The 16,792-nt window shown below is 39.6% G+C and overlaps 1 non-coding gene across 1 annotated transcript; it reads left to right on the top strand.

Annotated features, from left to right (window-relative positions):
• The first annotated feature begins 15,901 nt into the window (after positions 1-15,901).
• On the top strand, positions 15,902-16,008 carry LOC130510358 (small nucleolar RNA R71). The gene has a single exon (XR_008944030.1). It is a non-coding gene; the product is annotated as a small nucleolar RNA R71 (small nucleolar RNA).
• Positions 16,009-16,792: the final 784 nt, after the last annotated feature.

Below are 16,792 nucleotides of genomic sequence, written 5' to 3'. Positions count from 1 at the left end.
CGATGATCGTCAGAAGTAAGAAAAGAGATTCTCAACAACGCAATAGCTCACTATCTGCATTATGTCTGTCTTTTTACTTCTTATAGACATTTGTGAAAAACTTGAAAGTTCCATTTCACATTTCTGGTGAAATTCAAATCAACCAAAAAAAATCATTTAGAAAAATGGGATAAACTTTGTTTACCCAGTGATGGGGGTGGTCTTGGATTTCGTAGTATCCATGATTTAATATGGAGTTGTTGACAAAAAAAATATGAGACTAATACAATTTCTTTACTTTCTGCTCGTTCATGTGTTGTGTGGAAACTATTATGGACTTAGTTCGTCATTACTAATAAGTTTTACAGATTTCCCTTCGTATATATGGACAAACCTTATAACTACTAGACAATTATTAGCGCTGAGAATTAGACCAAAAATTCATTTATGTCACGAGGTAAAAGCATGGGAGGATCTTTGGATATCGACTAATCTTGTGAGGCAGGTCCGAGCTAATGTTACAGTAGCTCACAAGCACCGGTCTCTCTCTTTCTCTTCTTTTTTAAAAAATTGTTTTGATAAATTGTTGAAATATTTCTTTTCAATTCAATATATTTATAGTATTAACACAATAATACCATAAAAGAGAGGCTGGCCCGAGCTAATGTTACGGTAGCTCACAAGCACCAGCCTCTCTCTCTTTCTCTTCTTTTCTTAAGAAATTATTTTGATAAACTGTTAAAATGTTTCTTCTCAATTCAAAAAAATTATAGTATTAATAAAAAAAACTAATACCATAAAAGACTTGTTGTATTTACTCTTAACCAGTTAATATTAAGGAAGAAGTACAGCGAGAGGTTTGATCTTGGTCGACAATAAAGCTTATTTGACATGGCGAATAGCTATTTTCTATTGGTGGATTTTCATGCTGATGTGTCATAAAATGTGCCCTATGGAGAGATTAAAGTCTGTTTTATAGTATAAGATCATATTTTGCATTTAAAATTTTATTTAGTTTGTATAATTAAATGATATTCATTATTTTTAATAAGAAATTATTAACATATATTATAATTTAATATATATTATTTTAAAATAAATATATTATATACTAAATTTTATGATAATTTTATAATTGTATACTGCTAATGCTTCACCAATCACTTTATTAAAACTTTGAATGAGAACATATAGCTTCTGCAGCATACTGCTACTGCTTCTTCATCAGTTGTACCAATCGAGACAAAGTTCCATGAAGTCATTCAATATGTGGTATTGAAGTTAATCACATGGATAAGTGTTAGATAAAATATGATCAGAGTGAAACCGCTATGAGAACTCTACAAGATTCTTATATGAGTGTCATATGAGTTTCTTATTACGACTATAGAGTACAGTCCTTAGACCTGTGTTTTTCGTGCTTCTTTACATATGGATTAGTTTACTTTGACCTTGTCAAACGTCATCCATAACTGGTGATTATAAAGGCATTGATTGGGTATTATATGAAGTTTGTAAGGAACATGGATGGAACAAGATGGGATTTGTCCCCCACCCCCCCCCCCCCTTCCATATAATGGAGATAAATATCTCTGGGGCTATCGAAGATTTGATACTGAAAAATGCATGGCCATGTTCAAACGAGATGAGTGTCAATCATTTTTTTATCAGTATAAATGAGAGTTCGATAAATGTGATCTAGCTTAATAAGGATGACACTAGTTCTTGCCTTATGTTGAGATCGAGATATAAAGACAAAAGAATTATGAGAAAAGATAATTCTAGTAAAAGTGGAAGATTGTTGGGAATGTCCTAAAATTATTTATACTTATTCGTAATAAAGTTGTAACATCGAGGTTCAACAATCGTATAATATTTGATGGTTATAATGTTTTGCTAGAAATCTATGGATTAAGAATTCATTGTTAATATTATTATTATCCTGCATGATTACACACAAGCAAATTGGAATAATGACATACTAGGTTTTATTTTAGGAAGAATATATATATATATGATATATAATATAAGATATACGTAAAGACGTATATACACGATAATGGTAAGTAATTATAATTTGACCAAAGTGATTGTCACTTGCATGCATGTGCTCGACCTTTAATTAATTAAATTAATCACTTTTTCATTATATAAACATGGGCAGTGATGTTTTTTGATGATCATCACATCTCATGTAAACTCAAGAAGCAATAGAGACAAAGCGTTTGCCAGAGCTATAAGCGGCACTGGCATCCTGTTCTAATTCAGTTTGTGTTTGTGTGGATACAAGTAGAGGAACGATGTTTGGAGTTCTAGATAACCTCAGTTTGTTTTTGTTCTTTCTTCGGCTACGAAACATCCATTTATATTCGAGACTCTAAGATCTTTTTTTATTTCAGTATTAATAACATGAGATTCTAGGCAACTTCATTCATAGATAGATTCACAAATTGTTATAAACGGGTATTAATTTATACAGTTTGATTTGTTACTTCACTCTTAACAAACTCATATCTGTTATTATCCATTAAATGTGTGGGAGCTTATGCACACAAAATGAATTAATATACATATAATGGATCTCCCTGGTGTATACCACTCACAGGTACTCTCAGTTATTATATACCGATCATGTGATCCAAAAATCAGAACAGAGGAACTAATCGAACTAAAACAGGTCATAATACAGTGAATTCACTTCTCATCAAATCCTATCATGTGCATGATTTTTTCAAAAATTTCTATTCCAAGAGATCATAGGCTTTTGCGAAGTTTGTATTGATGGCTATATAAGACTTTTCTTGATGTTTCCTTACCTTTTATGTATGGAAAACCTCATGTGCCACAGTATATTGTCACTAATCATTCTTCCTGGTATGAATGCAGTTTGATTTTGAGTGATTATATTTCCCAAATTGTTCTTGAGTAAATTTAATAAGATCTTTGAATAAGCTTATATTAATCATTTCAAAGCGATATTGGTCTAAACTCAGACATACATGTAGGCGGATACACTTTTGTGATCAAACATATGTTTGTATGATTGTGTTGTCGATCAAACTCTTCTTTATCACAATAATCTGTAACATCCTCTCCATGATCTATGATTTCCAATCCTCTTAGAACTGATGAAAAACAAAAACAATAAATCCATCAGGTCATGGTGCCCTGGTGGTCCAATCTCATAAATCGCATGTTGAATCTCTTAATTACAATGTTATGCATGTGTTAATTCTTCATTCATCTCATCGGAGTCTCACTCTCAAATTTATTAAACACTTCTCTGATCCACTTGTGAAGAAGATGAATATAGTTTTTGAATACATCTCAAAGCCACACGTCTGCAGTGTTTTTGTCCTTTATGAATGACCCATATTATCATCATGAATCATTGAAATGTTTTCCTCATACCCTTTTACTTTGTAAAATAATGGAAATACATAGTGTTTATGTCTCCATCTCTCAACCACATAACTTCACTCGTTTGTTTAAAAAAAAAAACCTTCTTCCACATAAGCTTAGTTGAGTTCTCCTTTTAACTATGTTCTTGCATGCAAGTTTAATAGCCCTCACTTACTCTGTTGTATCAAGACGTCCTCTGAAAGATCAATTTTCACAGCTGTGTTGTTCCTATTAATCCCTTTCCACATGAAAATATGTTGTCTGCTACAATTGAGACGTTGAACTAAAGGAATTTATATTAAATGCATCTGACCATTTCCATTCCTACCTCTTTGAGTGGAGTCTTTAAATCCATCTTTAGAAACTACTATTACCAAACCTGAAAATTATCTTAAGATGATCTCTATCATAGGATATGTAAGTTACTAGGGACTTATGATCAGGTTCTCTTTTTTTTCTAAAAAGTTGATTTCTGAACCTGGATACTATGTATTTGCCATTGCACAGTCAAAAAACCATTGAACAAGATGACTTCTTCTATGTCCCACCCAGTAAAAGCGGTTTCCTATGGTTTTTAGATCCATAAAATCACATGTACACATCATTGTCTTAAAATTTTGGAAATAATAATGGTGAATTAAAGAGTTCCCGACAACATCGCCAAAATTTGATATGCTAAAACATAGTCGCTTTGAACTACTATATAAATTAAGAGGTGTAGTTTAGTATTAAGGTTTGTAATTGTGACTCGGGATTGTTAAAGAGGGGATTCACCAAGAGAGTTTACAAGGGGAAATTACAACATAATAATCAAACTAAGACTAATAGTTTAAATACAATGTAGTTCCGGAGATTCTTGTTGTTAATGAGGTCACAGTTCGATGATGATGAGAAGAGATTTTAGGTGTTTGGTTTTTATAGTTACGTCTGGAGACTGCCTACATATCCTCACAAGAAGGATCAAGCCATTTGTAGTTCATGTTTTCAACGTGGGGGTTTTCTCTCCCAGGGAGACCCTCTTTCTCAAATCCGAGGCATCTCTATTTATAGAGAAACTTAGGGTATCACTAGGTCAAATGAATTTTGTTGGTAATAGGCTTTAAATGAACCAATCTTGTTTTATGGTGGGTTAAATTGAGCATTATTCACCGAAAAATATATTTTACTCTTCTTTTTTAAAAACAAAATTGTTTGAGAAATGTTTTTCTTTTGATGAATTATAGTTATGTAGATATATAATACTATAAAATATACTTTTATTTATTTTTAAGAAATTTAATACTATATTTAATCAGGACATGTGTCGGTAACAAAGAACGCGACACATGTTCATTTGCGATGATAATTTTTATCCTAGGTGTTGAGAATAAATCATGCTATTTTCCAGGTCCCACCAACACAAGATGCATTAACTTAATCATTTACACCACCTACTCCAAATGTTTCCCAATTTTTAATATTTTCACAAACTTGGACTATCTATCATAAAAAAAAACAAAATCGAAGATCCAATCATGAATAGAGATCCTTATATGTGGATAATTCGGTGCTCTGGCAAGCTCGAAACGATAAATTATGCAGGTAAATTGATAAGGACTCTTTAGAGCTAGTGAGAGTCTCAGGTGGAGAATGTCAAGCTTGGTAATCGGCAAATACAATTGTATCTACTGCGAACCAGCAACCTGAATCTTCTTACTCATGAGCCATATGCTTTCAGTATGCATGTCTGGTGGATGGTTTTTCAATTTTTACAATACAATTTAGCAATGTGGATGGTTTGGAAAGATAATCTCTTTATTTACGCCTTACCAATTAATATATAATTAAGTAATTATTTATACTTTTGCAGTTTAATTAGTATTTTGATAACAGGACTTTTCGGGTCCCTATCAAATGCAGTAGTATAAAAGATTATCGAACCAATCCTAGGTGATTTCAATGCACTGAGAATACAAATCCATGCTTAATCTAAGTGCAAACCAAAAGTGAAACGAGTTTTAACCTAGAGCAATACTGAAATGCAATAAAACAATAACCTTTCTTTGATTATGAGATGAGAGAACTCATGGGATAAGGGATTAGACCTTGGGTGATCAAGTTTTGAACTAAAGGTGGCAACTTTCAATCAATCTATTAACCTTAGGCCTAGACACAATCCTAAACAAACTCTATCTCTAGAAGGATGCTCATTTGCTAAGATGACTCAAGCATCAAATCTCTTTGGTTGAATGTCATAAAAGCAATCATTAAAATCAAGTCTACTAGCCATCTTAACACCTTTAACAACAAATCTCTTTGGCAAAGTGTGTTAAAAGCTTAGGAGAGTTGGCTCAGACATTTCATCAAACACCTTGTGGGTGGGAAATGTCTAAAGCTCAACTTTTGAGAGGCCAACTCAAAAGATGCATTAAGGACACTCTACAAGCAAGGAAATAGAAAGATCTATACCTAAACACCTTAGATCTAGCTTAATCACCCTTAGTCTCCCTAACCCATGAATCCAAAAGTGGACTACTCACTAATCACCATGATTCCTCTTAAACTCATGAGAGATTTAAGCTTAATCATGTAAAGAAAGGAAGAAAGGAACTTAAAATCACTCAAAAACACAAGAACAAGATGATGATTTTCTTTAAAGGAAAGAGCTTTCACCAAAATGGTTTTTGTTTCTTAGGAGAAATTAAGATGATTACAAAGATTAGGTCTACAAAGTATTTATAGTAGCTAGAAACATAAGGATAAAAGAGTAAAAACAAGTCTGATTAACTCTCAAATGCTAACTATGAAAATGGTCGCAACTGCCTTTTGGCGATGACTAAAAGCCGTTGAGGGGTGCAGAAACCCGCTGGGATATGCACACCGGCTTCTCGTCACGTTCACCAAGCCGCTGCAACATCTCGAAGTCGGGCAGGGAGCACTGGTTTTTCCCAGCGGCTAGGCGAAGCCGCTGCACCAAAAGCCGCTCCAACACTTAGAATTTTCAGCTGAACTTCTGCACCGGCTTCTCGTCAGGACGCCAGGCCGCTGGGTGACGCTAGGCCGCTGGGTGATGTGCATCGGCTTCCTGCGAGGTCAAAATGCCGCTGCCTGTCACATGAAGCCGCTGGGACACTTAGTCATCACACCATGAACTCGAAAAACACCAATCTTGCCTCCAATCCACCTCCAATTGCTCCAAAGTCACCATTTGGCATCTCCATCACCTGATAAGAACAAATGCAATGCAATGCAAACTAAACAAGTCTAAATGCTATCCTAGATGATCAAAATGCATGATAAATGAATGATAAAACCTATTAAAAACACAAGATATCAACTCCCCCAAACTTGTCCTTTACTTGTCCACAAGTAAACTTTCAAGAACTTATTTGGAGAAGAGGTTTGAAGATGGGAGCTCATAGCCAAAAGACACCAAAAACACTCAACTTGACATCCTAAAGAAATATAGCAAATAGCATGAACAACTCTCTTATTACACTCTAGCTTCTCTAGGCCTATCAAGATACTCTTATGCCTTTACACAAGATGCAATACTCATCAACCAACAAGTCTTTCTACCAGCTCTCACATTGATTCACACACACAAACACAAGGTGGATTCTCACAAATGGGCACATGATCTCAATCATTTGGCTAGGTAAACAAATGGTCTAAAGTGAATGAAAACAATGGCTCAAATAAATCATTTTAAAGTGGCAATCACTCAAGAACAAGGAGCTTGATCATTATGCAAAATTTATCTAAGACCAGGAGCAATTTATGCATACATAGATCCATTCTCATCATTCTACCCTTTCCTAAGTGATATAACAAGCTTCACCCCTATTCACATTCATCCCAATACCCAAAGTAACCCACTTTATCACACTCACCTCATGAACTCTTTAACAAAACCATCTAAGGATCTTTTTATTAACTCTCCACAACTCTTAGCTCTATCTACCTTCCCACCATCTTATTGATTCATCATTTTTTTTTTTTTACCCAGCGGCTAGGCGAAACCGCTCCAAGAAGCCGCTGCGACACTTAACAAATTTTTTCCTTTTTTTTTTTTTTTTTTTTATATTGGGGTAAGGTTCAAATAGACTAAATCTAGAGATTTCTTATTTTTGATCCTTAGTGGCTTCTTTTCTCAACTTTTTGATCATTTTTCTCATCTTTCTTTTCTCCCAAACCCAAGATAACAAACTTTAGATTAAACAAACCCACTAACCATCCTAGATGCTAACTCAAATGAGGATCCTATGCTAGCAAGTGATGAGAACAAATCTATGTCGCTCCCAATACTCTCAAGATTTTGCACATGACAAGCTATCAAAAAGGAGGCCTCACTCAAGCAAATCAATGTTGGCTTCAAAGAAAGGTAAGGGTTCAAGGGTGAGGGAGTACCATTTGGGTTAACAAAGAGTGGAACAATGGAAAAAGATAACCCAAATGTGTATGAGAACCATGATCAAGTATGCAAATGCCCATAAGCGAGAGAAATTAAGTTCATTTAAGCCTAAGTTCAGTTCGGAGCTGGTTTTCAGAACAATGTCAATGGCAAGCAAGCATACAAGTTTCAAGAAGAGTTTTCAAGGCTCGAAACGTGCAAGGTTTTAAAGAGATGCTTAAGCTACTTGATATGCTTAACTAGGGTGTCACTTTGAGTGCTAGACAAGTGCTCTTTACAAGGCCTTTTAAATCATTGCTCCCTATGCAAATGAATGCAACCTACATGCATGCTTTTAGACTCCTATTGCATTTTTTTTTTTTTATTGCAGATAAGCATGTTCTAGACTCAATCTTAAAGATGCAAATGCAGCTACATGCTTGTTTTTGTGTTTTTTCAAATTTTTCAAATTTTTTTTTTTGGTTTTTCTATGCAAATAAGTATGAACAATGCAAGACTCAATGCAAAATCAACAAAGCAAACAAGATCAGATACTTGGTACCTCCCCCAAACTTAGTTCACACAGTCTCTGTGTTAGTAAGTTGAAAGAGATACCGAAAAGAGAATTAAATGCAAAAGAAAAACTGGTATGTACAATGGTGAGGTGAGAAGATACCTGACTAAGGATAGAAGGATGTGTCCTCAGTGTCCCAGTCATCAGCAGTGGCAACAGAAGGAGACTCGTTGGAGGAGACACGAGCTGGTGGAGAAGGGTTTCTGCGCCTTCTACGAAGCTCATGGTCTGGAGAGCGTGCTGGTGCAGGGGCTGCTGACCTAGAATCATAGAAGGAGGGTCTAGGGAGGGTTGAAGGGCCAGCTTCTGTCATAATATCATCCCTTCGGCAGCCTGAGCCGATTGCTGTCCGAGCTAGCATTGAAGTGACCTTCTTCATCTGTCTTTTAAGCACTTTGACCGACTCCTTGAGCTTGTAAATGGTCCTATCCTGCATCTTGTTCCATCTTTGTAGCTTAGCATTCTGAGAGAGAGAATGGCGCAATGCAACACTCGTTGTGAGACCGCGATAAGGCGCAAAGTAGTACCGCTCTGTCCCATACTTAGGTCCTGGTGTGATCGGCCCTTCATCATCAGCATCACTAGGACGAGCAGACTGAGAAGCACTAGCCCTGGCTCTCTTTTTGCGAGGTCTGGTGATTTTCTCAAATTCACCAAAATCAGAGGGAACAAGCTCATGCTCTGGAGGAGTGAATTCTACATGCTGAGGATCAGCTAGAGTTGTCTCCCTCTCACATGGAAGGAGGATGTGTAACGGCACAGGGTCGAAATCGCGTGACCAGAAGGGAAAAGCAAACCGGTTGCCGTCTTTTCCTGTGAGAAATTGAGTCCTCTGCAAGTAGGGGATGTCCATTGAGGCTGGAGCTTGATCCGGAGTTCCCAAGCGAATACCCACTGCTTCCAAGATAGGGGTAATGAAGCTCCCGATGAACAGCTTCGGTTTTGCAATCTTAGTAGTCCAAACCCACTCTTTGTAATAAGTGAATCTCTTCATCAACAATCCCACTATTCCCATATCCTCAAAATCTTCAGGAGTGGTGTCTATCAGTTTATCTTCAAGTATGGGAAGGAGTCCTAGAGCAAGAAGCTTAAGCTCTTCGTCATTTGCCCCGCCAGGTTCACTACGCGAGTAGAAGGTGTGAGTAAGGACCTTATGGGTCAATCTCACTGCAGGGTTTGAGATATCTGTGCTCTTATCCTCCCCAGCCACACGAGCTTTCCCGGAGATCTCATTCCATATCTCTTTAACAATCGCTGATCTATTAGGTGTGAAGGGTGAAGGTCTGTCTGGAAATCCGAAAATAGAACTCAGCTTCTTGAACCCGACCTTGTAGGTCTTCCTATGTATCGTGAAGGAAATGCGCCCATACCCGTCAGTTTTATGTTCCGGGCGATGGTAGGTAGCAACGAATGAAGACAAGAACTGACAAGAAAGCTCCTCATGAACCCCGTAGCTCATACTAAGCAGTGACTCCATGCCCATGTTCTGAAGAATCTGTCTCACATCCTGATACAGTCCAAGCGTCTCAAGAGTCTCCCGATCTGGAAATTTCATAGCTCGCCATTCAACATCCTCAGAAAGGCGCTCGTAGAGCTGTGCTGGAGAATGGTTTCTGGTGGCTGGCGGTACTCTCTGTCCCTTCTTGACTGTTGCAGGAGTTGGAGCTGGTGCTTCTTCCTCATCTTCAGTTTCAGCTCTAAGACCTTCTTCTATCATTTCCTCAATCTCAGCTTCAATTGCTGCCTGTTCAGTGGGTGTCTTTTCCTTCTTCTGTGGAACAGGTTTTCGTCGGTAGACTTGAGTTGGAGGCTGGGGCCTGCCTGCTCTTGGTGGGTTTGCTCTTGTTCCAGCTTGAGAAGAAGTTACCACAGCTTGAGATGAAGCTTCCATAGCTTGAGAAGAAGTTCCCACAGCTTGAGATGAAGTTCCCACAGCTTGGAAGAAATCAGACTCTGATCTATTTGGGTTTGGTTTCCGCGCTGCTGCTTTAGTTCTCACCATTACTACCTGAAATCAAACATTGAGAGAGAATGGTTTCTCTTGTTCACGTGAGAATGGGGCAGAGGAGAGAGAGAGTCACGATTTAGGGAAGAAGAAGAGTGGTCGCGTCCGGTTCTGGTTGATTGGGTCTGGTTCAATTGAATTGAACCGGGAATCAGAGTCGGTACGCGTCGGTTAAGGCTCAGCGGTATGGCGTAGCCGCTGCAAGAACCCGATGCGCGTCGTCCCAGCGGTCCACCTCGACACCAAGCCGCTGCAAGAACCCGAAGTCAGGCAGAGAGCACTGGTTTTACCCAGCGGTATGGAGTAACCGCTGCAAGAAGCCGCTGCGACACTTAACAATTTTTTTTTTTTTTTTTTTTTTTTTTTTTTTTTTCGTATCAGGTCGCAACGGCTTAATGAAACTGTTCCTCGTGGCCGCTGTGAGCTCTTGTGAACCTCCAAACATCTTGTTTGTTGACTCAGTTTCTCATCTGGGACCTGATGACCTGAAAACACACAGAAAAAATCCCCAAAAGCAATACTAGATACTAAAAATAAAATTTAAAAAATATGCACAAGGATAAACATGGGACTTCCTCCCAAGTGAGCTTGTTTTAAGTCTCTAGCTTGACTTTGCTTCCCTTGGGACTAAGCTGGGGTAGGATCAGAAAGTGGAACTGACATTCCATCTTCCTCTGGTGTAGTAGCCATGTATGGCTTCACTCTTTGTCCATTGACTGTGAAATTTCCTCCATTCTTATCCCATAGCACAATTGCTCCATATGGCCTTACTTCCTTGATCTTGAAAGGTCCGGACCATTTTGATCTTAGCTTTCCGGGAAACAATTTCAGCCTAGAATTGTAGAGAAGAACTTGATCTCCAGCCTTGAACTCTCTCTTCAAGATGCTCTTATCATGAAAGGCTTTGGTCTTTTCTTTGTAGATCCTTGAGCTCTCAAAAGCATCCATCCTTATCTCATCAAGCTCATGTAGCTGAAACAGTCTCTTCTCCTTGGCACTCTTGATATCAAAGTTCAACAGCTTCACAGCCCACATTGCCTTATACTCAAGCTCAACTGGAAGATGACAAGCCTTCCCATAGACAAGGTTGAAGGGTGTAGTGCCTAAGGGAGTCTTGTATGCTGTCCTATAAGCCCAAAGTGCATCATCAAGCTTGTCTGACCAGTCTTTCCTCTTAGTACCCACAACCTTCTCCAATATGCTTTTGATTTCCCTGTTTGAAAGCTCCACTTGCCCACTAGTCTGAGGATGATATGGTGTGGCAACCTTGTGCTTAACACCCTTCTTTCTTAGGAGACCTTCAAACAACTTATTGATGAAATGTGATCCTCCATCACTTATAACCACTCTAGGGACTCCAAACCTTGGGAATATTATGCTTTTGAACATCTTGACTACTACTCTTGAGTCATTTGTAGGGCTTGCCACTGCTTCAACCCATTTAGATACATAGTCAACAGCTACAAGGATGTACTTGTTGCCATAAGAGGAAGGAAAAGGGCCCATGAAGTCTATTCCCCATACATCAAACACTTCCACCTCAAGTATTGGATTTTGAGGCATCTCATTTCTCCTAGAGATGTTTCCTCTCCTTTGGCAAGAATCACACTTGGAAACAAAGTCTTGTGTGTCTTTGAACATGTGGGGCCACCAAAATCCAGCTTGTAGCACCTTAGCAACTGTCTTGAATGTAGCAAAGTGGCCTCCATATGATGATCCATGACAGTGTGTGAGGATCCCATCTACTTCTTCTTCAGCCACTACCCTTCTATAGAGTTGATCTTTGCAAAGTATGTAGAGAAAGGGCTCATCCCAATAGTACCTCTTCAACTCCTTGTAAAACTTCTTCTTGGCATAGCCTTCAAGATCCAGTGGCTCCTTCCCAGTAACAAGATAGTTGACAAAATCAGCATACCAAGGTTCCTTCTCATTTGTTGCCTTGACTTCCTCAATCTTCTTACCGGTCTCGCAAACTGCAACCACTGCTCTAATAGCCATAAGCTGTTCCTCTGGAAGTCCTTCATCAATGGGGATACCACACTCCACTCTCATTCTAGACAAGTGATCAGCCACACCATTCTCAACTCCAGGCCTGTCTTTAATCTCAAGATCAAACTCTTGAAGCAGTAGAATCCATCTCAACAGTCTTGGCTTGGCATCTTTCTTGGCTAGGAGGTGCCTCAAAGCTGCATGATCTGTGTAGACAATCACCTTAGACCCCACAAGGTAGCTCCTGAACTTCTCAAAGGCAAAGACGATGGCTAACAGCTCCTTCTCTGTTGTAGAGTATTTCACTTGGGCATCATTAAGGGTTCTACTAGCATAGTAGATCACATGTGTCTTCTTGTCTTTCTTCTGCCCCAAGACTGCTCCAACAGCGTAGTCACTAGCATCACACATAATCTCAAAGGGGAGGTTCCAATCTGGTGGCTGGACAATAGGTGCACTCACTAGCTCGCCTTTCAGCTTCTTGAAGGCTTCAAGACACTCTACATCAAAGCTAAAGGAAGCTTCTTTGCACAGCAGCTTGGTCATTGGTCTAGAGATCATGGAAAAGTCTTTGATGAACCTTCTGTAGAATCCCGCATGACCAAGAAAGCTTTTAATGTCTTTTACTGTCTTAGGTGGAGGCAGCTTAACCATCACTTCAATCTTGGCTTTGTCCACCTCAATGCCTTTCTCTGAAATCTTGTGCCCAAGCACAATCCCTTCCTTAACCATGAAGTGGCACTTCTCCCAGTTCAGCACAAGGTTGGTGTCTTCACATCTCTGTAGGACCCTGCACAAATTTGACAAACAAGCAGAAAACGAGGATCCGTAGACAGAGAAGTCATCCATAAACACCTCCACAACATCCTCAATGAGGTCAGAGAAGATAGACATCATGCACCTTTGAAAGGTAGCTGGAGCATTACATAACCCAAATGGCATCCTTCGATAAGCGAAAGTGCCATAGGGGCATGTGAATGTTGTCTTCTCTTGATCATTGGGATGTATGGGGATTTGGAAGAACCCTGAATACCCATCAAGAAAGCAATAAAAAGGATGATTTGCAAGCCTCTCAAGCATTTGATCAATGAATGGCAATGGAAAATGATCTTTTCTAGAGGCTGAATTAAGTTTTCGGTAATCAATACACATCCTATGACCAGTTATGGTCCTAGTTGGTATTAATTCATCCTTCTCATTCTTAACCACAGTGATACCACCTTTCTTTGGGACTACATGCACAGGAGATACCCACTTACTATCTGAGATAGGGTAGATCACACCAGCATCTAAGAGTTTAAGAATCTCTTTCTTTACAACATCTTTCAAGTTGGGATTCAACCTTCTTTGATGTTCTATAGAAGTCATAGATTCATCCTCAAGATGTATCCTATGCATGCACAAAGTAGGTGATATCCCTTTGATGTCATCAAGAGAGTACCCTATTGCTTTTCTAAATCTTTTAAGAGCATTTAAAAGTTCAGATAGCTCAAGTTCAGTAAGTTCACTACTCACAATGACAGGGTAAGTTTCATTAGGGCCAAGAAAGGCGTACCTTACACCATGGGGAAGGGGTTTAAGCTCCACCTTAGGGGCTTTGAGCTCACTCCAGTCATCTTGATGACTGACCTCTTGTTGAGTAGCTGAAGATGCTTGTGGTAGCTCCTCATACTGCTCCTTATCCACAAACCCCTTGCGCGCATCCAACATTCTCCCATAGGCTGCACTCTCCTGGTTCTCTACTACTTGGACCTTTTTGTCTATGGTCAAAGCATGTTGTAGAGAATCTTCTAGTCCCAACTCCTCAAGAAGTTCATCAGCTAGAGCTTCCATTTCCTCTATGTAGAAGGCTTGGTTTTGCACAGTTGGCTTCTTCATCATCTCCTTGATGTCAAAGTGGAGAACATGCCCTTTGCCCAGATGGAGATCAATCTTTCCTTCTTTTACATTCACTATAGCTCCTGCTGTAGCTAAGAATGGTCTACCAAGGATCAAAGGGTCTCTAGCCTCCTCATCCATCTCAAGCACCACAAAGTCTGTAGGAATCTCACAATTTCCAACCATCACTGGGAGATCTTCTAAGATACCAACAGGGAACTTCACTGATCGATCAGCCAATACCAATGAAAGTCTGCACTTCTTGTACTGAGTGAATCCAAGTCTTTTCGCAACTGACAAAGGCATGAGACTGACACTAGCCCCAAGATCGCAAAGACACTTCTCAAACTCTATAGGACCAATGGCACAAGGGAGTGTGAAGCATCCTGGATCTTCTAGCTTCTTTGGTATGTTCAATCTCTGGATGATTGCACTACACTCATGAGTAAGGATCATCATGCCTTCCATTTCTTTCTTCTTTGCGGCTACAGCATCTTTCAAGAACTTGTTGTATTGAGGAACCAGCATGAAAGCATCAATGATAGGCATTGTGACCTGAACTTCACTCATTTGTTTCTCAAAGAGTGCCTTGTACTTCTCCAACAGTTGCCTCTTGAATCTTCCAGGAAATGGGAGCTTGGGTTCATAAGGAGGAGGGATAAAAGAAGATTCTTTTGATGGAGTAGCAACTTCACCGTGTTTCACTGTTTTCTTCTCTTCTCCAATCTTCCCTTTACCCTTAGCTTCTACTATCTTTTCCAAGATCTCATCATTGGTCTTCTCATCTACAATCACCACATCATCATCTATGTTGATGGCCACCTCCCCACTTTGTTTCTCATCATCCTTGGTGAGAACTCTTGAAGGCAACTCTTTGCCACTCCTTAGAGTGATTGCTTTCATTGTCTCCTTTGGGTTTTGCTCAGGCTTTCCGGGAAGAGTTCCTTGTTGGCGATTGGAGTTAGAACTCATAGAGGCAAACTGATTCTCCAAAGCTCTGAACTTGTTGTTGAGCTCATTGTAGCTCCCATCAATCTTTGAGTGGATGTTCTTCAACTCATAACCAATTTGCTTCTCATTTCTTGATTGAGCTTCAAGTAGTTGCTTGAACATTGATTCCACACTTGTGTCTTGAGCCTTAGGTTGAGAAGAACTTCCTTGGGCTTGAGTAGACTGGTTTCCTTTATTGGAGAAACCAGGAGGAGGGTTTTGCTGAGGTTGATGGCTTCCTTGTTGGTTGTTCCTAGGCTGGTAACCACCTTGTTGGTTGTTGGAATAAGGTCTTTGCTGGTAGTTGTTGTACTGAAAGTTGGGCTCCTTTCTGTACCATGTACCATTGTTGTTGATGAAGCAAAGCTCTTCTTGCCCTTCTAAACCATCAACTTCATTCACCTTAGGAGGAACCTCTTGACTAGGATCACCAACAAAGCTAACCTGCTCCTTCTTGGATTGGTTTGAAAGAACCAAGTCCAACTTGTCTTGCAAAGACTTGATATCTCTCCTTGTCTGCTGGTCATCCCCTCTGTTGGCTCTATCATACTCCTCATTGTAGACTGAGTCACTCTTTGCCATGTTCTCCACCAGTTCCTCTGCATCCTCCACCGTTCTGCCCAAGAAGAAACCATTACTAGCAGTGTCAAGCCTGTTTCTGCAAGATGGGAGAACTCCTCTGTAGAAAGTGCTAAGCAAGCTCTCCTTGCTGAAACCATGATGAGGACACTGAGCTTGGTAGTCCTTGAATCTCTCCCATGCCTCATTGAAGCTCTCTAGATTCTTCTGCTGGAAACCAGAAATCTCGTTCCTTATCTTAGCTGTCCTTGAGGTAGAGAAGAATTTCTCCAAGAAGGCTTCCTTACATCCCTCCCAAGTGGTGATAGTGTCACTTGGGACAGACCTCTCCCACTGATGTGCCTTGTCTCCCAAAGAGAAGGGAAACAACTTCAGCTTGAATGCATCTTCAGAGACACCATTTGTCTTGGACAAACTACAATACTGATCAAACTTGTACAAATGATCAATAGGATCTTCAGCTGCCAGGCCATGAAACTTGTTGTGCTCAATGGTGTTGAGTAGCCCTGACTTGATCTCGAAGTTGTTGTTCTCCACAGGTGGTGCTCTGATTCCCAACCTATGACCATGAATGTGAGGGCGATCATAGGTTCCAATGGCGCGAGCTTGGCGCTGTGGGTGTTGTGGTCGAAGGTTGGCAGCTCCTTGACCATTTCCCTCTTGGGCAGCTCCCAAAGGGATCTCCCCATCTTGATTCTGGTTCTGATGGTGAGCCATATCAAAACCCAATCTGTTGAAATGAGCCTGTTGCTCCTCTTCTCTCCTTCTTCTTGTATTCTCTCTTTCCAAAGCCCGGATGTCTGGTACTAGAGGAGTGAGGTTTGTAGTCCCTCTACTTCTCAAGTTCATACACCTGAAATGAAAAAGAAAAAGGAAAAAGCAGAGCCAATATCACAATAATAAGAAAAATGACTTAGTCTCAAGCAAATGACTAAATCCCAATGTCAAAATCACAATAGAACTTGGCAACGGCGCCAATTTGATAACAGGACTTTTCGGGTCCCTATCAAATGCAGTAGTATAA

This window comes from Raphanus sativus, chromosome 3 (assembly GCF_000801105.2).
Source record: "Raphanus sativus cultivar WK10039 chromosome 3, ASM80110v3, whole genome shotgun sequence".
In the NCBI taxonomy this organism is placed as follows: domain Eukaryota; kingdom Viridiplantae; phylum Streptophyta; class Magnoliopsida; order Brassicales; family Brassicaceae; genus Raphanus; species Raphanus sativus.
This window is presented reverse-complemented; position numbering and strand designations above follow the sequence as displayed.